This window comes from Pinus tabuliformis, chromosome 4_2 (assembly GCF_031772625.1).
Source record: "Pinus tabuliformis cultivar Carrire ecotype Pingquan chromosome 4_2, CPIR1, whole genome shotgun sequence".
Taxonomy (NCBI): domain Eukaryota; kingdom Viridiplantae; phylum Streptophyta; class Pinopsida; order Pinales; family Pinaceae; genus Pinus; species Pinus tabuliformis.
The window spans coordinates 144,056,126-144,068,075 of record NC_142304.1 but is presented as its reverse complement, the minus strand read 5'-3'; the positions used below and the strand labels follow the sequence as shown (position 1 = coordinate 144,068,075).

The window sequence follows — 11,950 nt, the reverse complement described above, 5'->3', positions numbered from 1 at the left end:
CTTGGGTGGAACTAACTTTTTCCTAACCCTATATCCCACCCACATGCATGCCAAGATGTGCAAGTGGTTGAAAATATCTAGCGGCATGCATATGCCTTCCTCCATGCAGTTGCAGTCAAGATCTCCCAGTTCATAAGGTGCGGCGAGCAACCCAATTCCATATTTTTTGTCTAGTCTTTAAGATAATTGCCCAGATGTACCCAAAACCTTCTAGATATCTATCAACAAGGTATGTGTGTTTGTATAATTAATTATACGCTCTAATCCTGCACCAAACATTACATACACATGATGATGATTTCTACAAACAATTGGTAAACATATCACCTATAGGTCATGAGTTCATATCACACAATAACTCATTAAAGCCACCAGAGAATCATCCAGAAGTATTATTTTCTTGTCTTTCTAGTTGCATCAAACACATCTTAGCTCATGTATTCAAATATATGACCAAGAGCCTATCAAACCATGGAATATAACCATAATAAGAGCACATCACATAATAATAAATAAACCATGCTTATAGCCAACATTTAACTAGAATGAAACCATGACGAACTAGTCATAAAATCAATATAATATCCAATACATGTGCTCATAGATATTAATAAGAAATCACACATAATAACATATGCATAAAGCCAACCAAGTCAGGGACTTCCATGTACCACCTGCCCATAGATTGGGACTGAACCAAATATTCTTTTAGCCCAATCATCCATGTTCCATATTCCAATTATGAATGTGGGATCACATGGGATAAACCAAAACATAAGCAACAAGGGATTATAGAGGCTAAACCACCTCAACCCTAAACAACAATGATTTCACCTAAACCGGTCCAGAAATCACCAAAACCAAACAAGATTGGATGCCTCCAACTTTGTTCACCATTCCCAGAGGAATTTTCATATCTCCGCCCATCTGCCAAGAGTTCTAGGAGAAACTCCATCTTGACATTCATCCCTTGGGAATTTTCCCGAGACCACCTCAATTAGGATCTAAAATCTACTGGAAATTGAAAGCTTAACCAAAAAAAAGAACCCACTACATCATGGTTATCCAGGAAATGACAAGGCAAGGTGGTAACCATTATCAATCTAGGAAATTCCCATGCAAATGAAAACAAAATAACCAAATAACCAAATGCATGTACCATACATTTGAATCCTAGAATTCTAAATCACACATGCACATTCTTAACTGCAAATCCATATTTATTTTCTATATTTACTTGCTATTGTCCAAAATTCCTCTCACACTCCCTTACTTTACTTGCTTATCCTTTGCTTGCTTTCTTTCTTATGTCCAAGTGCTCTCTCTTTCCTCTTGGAGTTTGATTTATAAAACTGATCAAAAGCTGAGCCAAAGCTGTCAACTATTTCTTAGGTGCCTTTTTATCATTAATGTCTAGTGTCTCTTCCTTTCCTTTCCTCTTTTGTTTCATTTTCTTTTATTTTCTCTCTAATTTCCCTTGCATGCATATTTTTGTCCCTTCATCTTTCTTTTCTCATATTTTCCTTTATTCTTTTAATTAATTGTCATTTTTTTGAATAATTGACCGGAGAATCCACAATTTTATCATTTTTGAACCAACGTTTCAAATCCCAAGTGGGATCCATCTTCAGGATGAGAGAATGATGATGACAGAAGAGCAGCAGAGAAGTAATAAATAGTGATGAGGAGGAAATATTTAGGAAAAACAAACATGTCGGCCAATGCCAATGCCAATTTCCATAGCCATTAACTAACCACAGGTGACCCCTAATGTGATGTTTTACCCTCCATTCAACTTGGAATACATGTCCCATGACCTTGGTTGATTTTTTCCTTTTTACATGGAAATATAACCCATGGACGTTACATTAGAATTCCATAAGATTATGGTCTCTAGCTTAGTAGAGACTTGTCATAGATATTAGAAGTTTACTTTGCATCAAATTAGTCCCATTTATGGTAACCATGGAATGGATAAACTAACAAAGAAATAATTAATAGGAAGAATGCATGAAGCATACCCTAATTAATTTAGTAGTATCCATTGAACCTTCATCATCTAAATATCCAACTGTAGGAAATTATGCATTGGACTCTAATTTTGGAAGTGTTATTGTTTTGGCATTTAGAGACTAGTAACATAGAGTTTAGATTTGGTTTTACAAGATTATATCTGTAACACCCCAAGGATAAATCCTATGTAAATTGTACATATTTTAATAGTCTAGTGAGTCAAGATGTGTGGGGATTGCATGCGTACATGTATATAAGTATTATGGGGTCTGTGCGCCTATGTTTATACATTTTAAGGTCAAAGCATCTATGTGATTTTAGGCTAAGTGGCCTATGTGTTGAAATGCGATTGAGACTAACTATGTAAATATGTAATCACATTGATATTAAATATATCACTGCTACAAAGAAAGTTAGACAAGAGAGACAGGGTTCTAGGACTTCGCGAGTGGGAAAGTGGGCTAAGGGCTAGGTGATGAGGGGCTTAAGCCTAAGAGGTTAAGCCATTATTAAATGAGCCTAAAGTCAAAAGTGCACATGTTTTTATCTAAAAGTGGGAAAAGGGGATTCTCAATGTACATTTGCCAAAAAGGGCACATGCATATAAAAAGTAGGGAGCTTAGTGTAACTCCCATCTTTCCTTCCATTGTTCTCATTCATTGTGACTATTGGATTTGTTTGAGGGTAGTATGACCCCATAATACTATTACCCTATGGACCCTTGGTGGATCTAGGTATGGTAATAGGTTTCCCTGGTATGGGGCCTATGGGTATGTGTAGACTCTTGAGGGTAGTTGAAACTATTGGAAGCCATAGGGCTCTAAGACTCCCTCATTGAAATATATTGGAATCCCTAGATGGGTAGTGGCATGGCTTGGAGGATTTTGGGTGCAGAGAAGGGTGTGCACTACCATGGATTGTGCATATTGATGGGGGATGAGAGGCTATAGGTTGTATGTTACTAGAGTCTAGTACCCTGGTCTGTGAAATTGTTGGTTCCATTTGCAAATTTTAGTTTGCTTTAGGTAGCCTTTTTTCCTAGTGCAGTCATAGCCCCAACTGAGTGTGGATGACTACTAAGATTATTGGGGTAGTGTGGTCTATCGTTGAGTGGAATGTCTAAATCTTGCAGTTGATTGGGGTTTCATTTAAAATATAAGTGTTCCAATTTATGTATAATATGATTACATGGCCTTTTAATGATTAAGGAAAAACTCTAGGCCCAAAGGTGTTAGGCCTCTTACTGTCTTTGGGTGTTCTCCTTTATATGGTCTCAAGGTAGAGAACATAATGTGTGCAACATTAAGTGATAGATGAAGAGATGAAAGATTGACATTGGTTCCATATATAATTCTTTTCAATGAATCCTGTGTTGGAGATTTATTATTTGAAATCATGTCTGTAGATGCCAATTTAGCCTTTGACATTGTGGGATCATATGTAACAATTCCAATCCTTGTAGTTGGAGGAAGGAAATCCACAAGGCATGAAGATCACTCTATAAATGTTAGAGATGAGACTCATATAGGCATTCATCATTGACCATTATAACTAGTGTTGAAATTCTTGAGTCGAAGACAAGGACGAGCCTAGTACATTGCACGTTAGTGTTAATATAATATACACCAATTAATGAGAGATTTGGCCATTTTCGAATGTCATCTATGTTTGTTGCTCTATATTCACTTTCATTGCTATTTAGCTTCTTTAATATCACACATTCGCACTATCCCAAGCCTAGTACATTGCTGTAATATGGATTAAAAAATGTGCTACAATCCTGGCAATGGTATGGATTGTATTGCATTTTTTGGGGACCTGATGCTATCTCCATTCTAGGAGAAACCAATGCAATAAATCCAATGGCTGGAATGACACCCAAATTCTTTTGCTTCATTACCTTGAGATAATCCTTAGATCCTTCTCTCATGGTTAATTTCTTTCCAAGATGAGCCAAAGGTGAAAGGACTCAATAGGAATAATAATTTCATCAATATAAATGTTCATATGGACATGTGATGAATTTTGAGCTCCTTTGTTTGGACCATGACAAGTTTTCATCTAATTTTCAACTAAACTTAGTGTGAAACATTAATTAATATCTATAAGAAACAATAGGAATCACATCTAGAAGTTTTAAAATATTTTTTATCAAGAATTTTCTTGCTTCAAAGACATTGCGTGCAACTAGTATCAATTCAAGAATCCATTTTTTGGAGGCTCCATAATTCTTCCTTCATGGGTTTTTCGCTAATAGTATCATGTTGGGGTCTTTTTTCTTTATATTTGTGGAATTGTATAGTAAAAAAATGATAGACTATCCACTGCAACTCCCATATCATGCAGCCCATTGTGAACATGTGCAACTGTTCCAATTATTATAGAGGCTAATGACGAAGCTACAAATGCTGCAACACTTCCTTTTTCAAGGGAGTATTCACCATTGAGTATTCAATTATGGTATCTATATATCCAATTTCCTTTATAGCTTTGCTTCTCAAGGGGCTTGCTGAAATTGTATTAAATATTATGTTGTAGCATCTTCCAGCTTCAAAATCAAGCACCCTAGTGTGACTTTCCAGGGAAGCTTTTACAAAACTCATTTCTTGATTGAATCCTGGAATGGTACTTTTTGATGCAATATATTTGATAGATATTGTGGACCGACAAGGATTCATAAAAGAATAACTCAAGGTTGAGATAACTGCAAAGTACCCTGATGCCTCAAGAAGAGGCTTACTGACCCTTGGACCATTTGCAAGTGAGTGCACAAGAATATCAATGCTTCCAAAATATTGTTTTATAGACTCTACAATTTCCTGCACTGTCCAATTTGAGGCTTCTAAATACCTCGTTTCAAGTTGGTTTCAAATGTGTTGTGAGATGAAACCTACGTGCCAACAAGAATTTCTACATCTATAACAACAAGGGACTTTGCTATGGCTCAACCATATCCATTATCAATTGTTATCTAGTAATAATGCTCCTTTTCCTAAGATCATCCACTTCCCATTACAAGTTGCTTCTAATGGTGACCAACCCTATGATCTTGTTGTAGCTTCATTCAAACCCTGTACATGCAAAATACACACTTGAGCAATATTTTGACAATTCCTTAGAAACTTAATTTGTTTAATCTATTTAAACACAAGTGAACAAGTAGTGTTGAAAGATTCTTTACAAAATAAATGAATGCAAAATTCCATAAACCCTAATGTCAAGGGTGAAGTAGGACAAACATGCATATGTAGTTTTCTTCATGGACATACTAGCACTTGTAGCCCCGATGACAAGAGCCTCACCATTACAATTGATATGCATATCCATTAAGACCTTGAAAAGCACAAAGCCACCCAAATTTTAGATATACATGTTAAAATTTTTGGGTGTTGTTGTAGTAGATACAACAATTTCTTAACTGAAACTACAAAATCATTGATAAGACCACCATGTGCCACAAAATCATTAAAGGAAAAAATCCCTGCACTAAAAATTGTCAAAACCACCCTAAGAAAATTTTATCGATGGCACTGCCCTTGAAACCCCACACAAGGGGGTAGAACCCCAAGTAAGGGGGGATTTGCCCTCCGTTGTGAGCTCTACAAAAATCCCCATTTTTATTGTAAATAAAAATAAAAACCCTTTTAAATAAATTATTATTCATTGTAAATAATTCTTAATCTCATTTAATTATTTTTATAAAATTTCTATGATTTGAAAATATTAAGCTTTTTCAGTTTTTTCATAATGAAATTTGGATGCATAATTATTTTAAGTTGCTTTATGCAATTGGTACAATATTTCATAACTATTGGATATCAATTTAGTTTTCATATCCAGTATTGAGGCATCTTCCTTGATCGAATGACACTCTTTTTAAAAACCCATATAATCAGATATCCCTTTTTGAATTTTCTTACTCTTATACTTTGAGTATTTTATTGATTTCTAATTATTTCAAAAGTTTTATTTTTTTTCGTTTGTATTTGAAATTTGGAAAGAAGACATTGTTGTTTATTACTTCCACCGCTGGACTCCCAGATGCCAGGATCACTGGATTAAGTAATGTATTTTTCTTTATTTACACGGATTTCCATTTTATTAGTTTTTAAATTAGTTTTCCATTTTCAATAAAATTATTCAGTATCCGGTATATGCAAAGTGTTCCCAATTCTAAACATTTGAACACTTGGATTCCTGGATGTTCTGATGATCGAATATTTTTTTTTGAATATTAACATATTTATTTTATTTATTTATTTATTTTTTCAAAAAATGCATCCCAGATTCACTTTTGTACATATGTATACCTGGATAACTGGACGATGCATTTGGTTCATTTTAAAATTATCTTTTTAAAACATCCAGGACGATGCATTTGGTTCATTTTAAAATTATCTTTTTCCATGTTTTAAAACAACTTTTAAATAAATTCATTTTTTTTTTTTTGTCAAAAAGCTAACAGGTATCCAGTGCAATTCAAAGAATGAGAAATGGTAAACATGTTATGATTCACGAATATGCAGTCTAAGAAGACAGTAAAGAAGGTGATAAATTCAAACGTGATGGGCATTAAGGATTATTTAGGTGCCAAGGATTTTTGTACTTACCGATTTTTTTGGAAACACGACATGTTATTATAAAATTTCATAGAAATTTTTCCTGCTGCTTTTGTATCTGAGAAATAGTTAGAATTTAAAAAAGATTTTTTTTCTAAAGCATATCAATTCTTTGGTAAGTAATTGTTTGAGTTAATTTCTTTTTTCATTTTGAAATTAGTGAATACAACTGCTGAAAATATTTGCTTTTATTTGCATAGGTGCAATGGGTGGAAAAGGAATGGGTGGAAAAGAAAATCTAAAGCAACTAAGACTAGCATTTGCACCTAATGTTGCAAAGGAAACGCCGTAAGGCATAGTGTGTGGAAGAATATTGAAATGTGAATAGGCTTATGCGGGCTTTTTGTGAAAGCAAGGGTCGATGATTTCGAGTTTTAATTTGAGGAATCCATGCCAAAAACCGTTGAAATGGAATGCAAGTAGCCATAAATATGCATTGAACCTGTTTAGAGACCTTTGTTTGTAGTTGGTAAAAATTGTGGAGTTAAAGGTGAAGATAAATGAATGAATCCATGCGAACAACAACCGGGCAATCATGTTGATTTGGAAAGGGCTATTTAAGAAATCATTATTGAAATGGGAAATTAAATTAGTATGAAGATATATTGAAAACATGTATTATATTAATTAAAATCAATTGATTTTGTCAACAAAATATGTTAAAACCCATTGACAATGGACTGGTTGTGAGGACATAAACTATCAAAATGGTATTGATCTTGAAACATCCCTTTTTAAGTTTGAAATGGAAAACACAAATAGTTGTGAGGACATAAAATATCAAAATGGTATTTGATGTTGAAACATCATGTTTTAAGTGTGAAATGGAAAATACAAATAGTGTATTGTAACATCCTTTTTTAAGTTTGAAATGAAAAACACAAATAGTTGTGATGACACAAACCATGAAAACGGTATTTGATCTTGAAACATTCTTTTTTAAGTTTGAAATGGAAAATACAAACAATGAATTGTAACAAAAGAGGTTCGAGAAGGAATATAATAGCGTAAAGTACATTGTGCTTGTCATTCCATATTTGAAGGTGTATGAAAACATGGTGGAGGTAGCGAAGGTGTGAAGAAGCAGCAATGGACCTACAAAATGTATATTTTGTTAGAATTAGCAATATGTAAACCAGCGGCGGAAATTTATTAGTAATACTTTGCAGGTGAGTTGTGTTAAAATGAATCTGGAATGAATGGAAATGAAGCTACCTTTGCTATGGGGATTTATATATTGTTAGTGGAAGATGCATGGTGAATAATGGCAGAATGAACACCTTTGGAGGTTAATACGTAGCTGGAGATGCAGTTTTTTTGCTTGCCAGGCTACTTGCAGCTGTGAAGGTATGTTATTTCTGAGCCCATGTGGCCTGTTGCAAAAGAAAGAAAATGTTAGAATGAGATGTATAGATAATATAAAGACATTCTAATATTTGCTTATTTACTAATATTGAATAAAGTTGGTTGTTGTTGAAAGATATGAAAAGTATGTTATGAAATAGAATGAGGTAAATAAATGGAGGAAACCTTTTGTTGATGTCAAAGTATGGGTTGGAGCAGATTATCTGGAGGCGGCATTGAATGAAGAATGTCTTCTACGTGTTTTCTGCGAGCAATGTTTTTGTTGTCCTTGATTTTACTGTAACAATCGAAACTGAATGCGGGGTTAATCCAGAGATCTTGTAGAGAAGGCACTCTTGAAATAGCTGTGAATGTGAGACCTTGACGTTCTGTTTTTCCAATGTCAATTGTTTCTTTTGGAAGTGTCATACCTTGAGATTTATGTATGGTTAAAGCCCAAGCCATCTTCAGTGGAATTTGTGCACGTCCATTTCTTTTTACTGCTGGAATAGGCAAGTGAGTGGGGTTTCTTTCATCCCAAGGAGGCCCAATGTATTTGGGAAAATCTACGACAACAAATGTTCGAATTTGTGGTGGTGTAGTTGATTCTTTGTAAAAGATGGTTACAATTTCTCCGAGGGAACCATTAACAAGTCCGGTTGAAACCCAAAGGTTGGAAGTTAACATAACTTTTTCTCCATTGCATAGTAATACAATTCGCTCAAGTTGCTCGTCTTCAGAGGAAATACTGAAATATGTGTTGTCATCTTCAGCAATGGATCTTGTGATAAGAGTGTTTAGAGATTTCATCATTTGCTTATTATGGACCATTGTTTGAGCATTTGTTGGAAATAGATGCATGGAATCCTGGAATGAACATATTTCTTCTTCTGATAAAAAGGAATCTGTGCGTGACATGAGTACGTTGTAGTCGTCGATTGTTGGATTTGCATCTCTAATGTTCTGGAGAATGTTCCTGAAAGTAACCTGTGTGATGTCATCGCCTTGTTGACGAAATATTGTGTCTAATGTGATGATTGCGGTGAAGGTGTTCCACAGTGCGCTTCCGTGGCTCGTCCCTACATATAGAGGTATGTCTTTGACGGGTGGTAGCTGACCGAGATCACCAACCAATATTATGGAACAACCACCAAAAGGAGTGTTTCTTTGGTGGGGAAATGCTTCCCGAAGACGTTCATCAATATGGCTGAGAAGCTTTGGCCCAATGAAGCTCATTTCATCGATTAGTATGTATCTTATATGCCCGAGTTCTTCTTGGAATTTTGCAAGAGCATTACCTTCTAAGGGCATAAGATCCTTTAGAGGAAGGTGCAAAGCAGAATGGATTGTCGATGCTTGTATGTTGAAGGTAGCAACCCTTGTATGGGCGAGGAGCATGATCGGTGAAGGCTCCGAGCTTGCTAGGCCTATGAGCATATCTTTGATGCAATTAATAAGGAGGGATTTTCCCGTACCAGTAGTGCCTTGAATTATCATTCTGAGAGCGGGTAAATAATCCTTCCTAGCAAAATGACTAGAAATAATATTTAGAGCTTTTCTTTGCATTGGAGATAATGTAGTAAGGGTCGCCAAGATATGTTGATTTGTTTGAAGAATGCGGTGGATGGAGCGGCTATTCTCAATGAATTGTATTGCATTATTTTGTAGATCCAATGGGATAGTGGTATGATTCCAGTTATGGGTGTCATCAAAGCCACAAAGACCAAGCATGTCAAGGTCATTTATGAGAAGCTCATTTGTAGGGTGTAATTGGGAAAGTAATTCCCATTCATTTATTTCCATGGTGTCTGTTGGATTGGTTTCATCTATAGTTGAGATATCATTTGTGACAGATTTTGGTTTACATTTAAAGAAATGAATGGTCGACTACATAATGTTAATGGCAATTTTTGCAGCATATGGCAGGTTTCCTGTGCTCCAATGTCATGATCAACAAGGGTTTCTGTAAGAAATTTTTGAAATGCGGATGTTGTTGGGTCAGCAGTGGGTGAAGCAAGGAAAATTCTACGTAGCATGTGGTGGAAGCTTTCAGATTTTTTTCTGCTTTGGATGCATATTTGGCGATATATTTTTGTACAACGTGTATGGAGAGTACTGGTTGGCAGTCAACATTTGCACGCCAAATAGATAGGATGGTAGGGTTATGGCTATTGAGTCGATCGTCGTTGCGGGCAAGTGTCTATGTTTTTTTGCCATTGGAATCAATGAATAAGGCCGATTTTGGATGTAATTCCCACGGTACTTTATAAAGACATTGGAGTGTGGATCCATTTTTTCTTAGGCACGTGCTTTCTGAGCATTGTGTGTGATGTTCAACACAATTGACAAGCTGTTCATAGTCACTAAAAAGATTGGTTCTGAAGATTTGCGGTGTGGACAATAGACAAGGGTCTTTGGGATTTGTCCAAGCATTTGAGTCGAAGGAGCACGAGGGTTCCAAGTGGAAATATATTTGTCGAAGAACTGCCTTGTAATATCAACTGCTTCTGTGTCTTCCCAGTTGAGGTTTTCCATATCAGGTGCATTTTCTATCCAATGGAAACCATGGATGTGCACAGATCCCCTATGTTGCCATTCATACCTATCAAGTATGCGTTTTTGTAAGATAATTTTGCAATAGGTGAGGAATGTTGTTTAGATTTCTTGGAGAAAAAAAAAATGCGGTAGAATGCATACCTATACCAGTAATCTTTTGTATTCAAGTGTTTCTCTAAGATAATCTCACGAAATGCTGTGAATCTATGGTGCATATATAGTGATGTTAAATGTGGGTTAGAGATAATGTTATCATTTCTCCACTTTTGTTGTTTTGCAATATCAGAAGGAAGACATCCGGGCATGATTGAATGAAGATCAGGCCATTTTGTATCAGCTGCACTCAATGTGAAGAAGAACGTTGGGAAACCGAGTTGAGATATCATGTCCGTTAGTTCATTTTTAGCCTTGTGCCAATATGACCTTGTTCCACGTAAAGAGCTACCGAATCGCATGACTTGCTCTCCCAACTGCTCATCTGGAAATTGTTCTAAGCGGATGTTCAGATCTTGAATAGATATTGGAAAGTTATCTGTGACGTTCTTTTTCACAAAAATCAATGTTGTTGCTTGACTGCGATGCCGCATCATGAGATTATATATGTAATAACGAAAGCGTGGGTGCTTTCCAAATCTGTTATCGTAGCAATGTATGAGATGAAGTGCATATTCATGTAGCCGCACTGCTTTCATTCTTGGCTGATTCGGCATTGCAGCTCCTGTCGGGAAAAGGGCAGGGAAAGCCATAGAGAGTAGACCTTCTGTGTTGTATTCATTGACTGGCGATAAACCAATTGTTGGCCACTCAACTGTAGTATCAGATTGGTGGTTGTAAGCATGTAAATAACGGCGGATTTCTTGGATTTCTGTATTTCTATCAGGTATGATTGGGACGAACGATGATGTTTGGTCTACAGATGGGTCTGTGAAATCTTTGGTGAGCTCATGGGGTGGTTCAAGTGGAAGGAAGACAGTGGTTTCTGTAGTATTGGAATGGTGAAGGGAGGAGGAGACATCGGTGGGGATTGCTCGTAAGGATGCCAGTGCATTGGTATCAATACGAACATTCTTATAGTATGGGTCATTCACCAATTTGTATTCTAATGCAGCGAGAATGCGATGTCTACTGACAATGAAATCATAAGCCTTATGGTCATTACTATGACGCGTGACAATTAGGATGTCCAAGTGTTCAACACGTCGTGGCAACATGTTTGCGATTTTTGTAATGTCTTGAGGAAAACAAATTGTGTGGCCACTGTATTTATACTGGCCACCACGTGCATGTGTTACTTGAAGTATAGGGTTAACCCTAGCAATGAGCATTTCTTCTATCTGTGAAAGAGATGTAAGGGTAGCTGGTTGAGGACCAGGGTCCATGTTGTTTGATAATGAGAAGCGATGACCCTTTGTTTCAGA

The 11,950-nt window shown here is 36.1% G+C and overlaps 1 pseudogene; it reads right to left on the bottom strand.

Annotated features, from left to right (window-relative positions):
• Nucleotides 1-4,293: 4,293 nt before the first annotated feature.
• On the bottom strand, nt 4,294-5,318 carry LOC149168620 (enoyl-[acyl-carrier-protein] reductase [NADH], chloroplastic pseudogene; annotated as a pseudogene).
• Nucleotides 5,319-11,950: the final 6,632 nt, after the last annotated feature.